This window comes from Bison bison, unplaced genomic scaffold, assembly GCF_000754665.1.
Source record: "Bison bison bison isolate TAMUID 2011002044 unplaced genomic scaffold, Bison_UMD1.0 scf7180017864529, whole genome shotgun sequence".
Taxonomy (NCBI): Eukaryota; Metazoa; Chordata; class Mammalia; order Artiodactyla; family Bovidae; genus Bison; species Bison bison.
This window is the reverse complement of record NW_011495079.1, coordinates 4730147-4731035: the sequence shown is the minus strand read 5'-3', so window position 1 is coordinate 4731035 and position 889 is coordinate 4730147.

Genomic DNA, 889 nt, shown 5'->3' with positions numbered 1-889 from the left:
GTGCCATTGCCTTCTCCATTACATTTATAAATGTACACTTATAAATGTACAAAATGTAGCAAAGCCTTTATCTGTTACTCACAACTAACCTATCACTAGCGAATTCATACTAGAGAGAAACCTTATTAATGTAAAGAATGTAACAAAGCATTTCATCGTCTCTCACATTTTACTGGACATCAGCAAATTCATACTGGAGAGAAGCCTTATAAATGTAAAGATTTTAACAAAGCCTTTATTCAGTGCTCAGATCTTACTCAACATCACTGAATTCATATGGGGCAGAGATGTTATAAATGTACAGAATGTGGCAAGGCCTTCATTGAGGGTTCCAGTCTTACTAAACAACAGTGAATCCATACTGGGGAGAGACTGTATAAATGTACAGAATTTGGCAAAACCTTTAATCAGAACTCAATTCTTACTACACATTTGTGAGTTCATCCTGGAGAGAAGCCTTATAAATGTACAGAATGCGGCAAAGCCTTTAGTCATAGTGGTTGGCTCACTAAAGATCTGAGAATACACACTGGAAAGAAACCCTAGTAATGGAACAAGTGATAGAAGAGGTTTGCCCTAAACATGCATCAGAAAACACAAGAGTTTATACAAGAAACATATAGAAATGATGTAACAAATATGTAGAAAGGTATTTAATCAAAAGTTAAATCGATGTAAATATCAGAGATTGCATACTAGAAGGCATTTCATCAAACTTGTTTTGAGAAGTTTCTCTAAAGGAGAATGACTGTAGGGAGTATTCCATAGTTAAAACACATAGAAAATGGATATATTAGCATGAATCATGAGATGAGGGTTGATGGTTAGAAAGTTACAATTCTTAGCAATGTATGTATGCTTGTTAATAATGACATGATTTGAGATTATT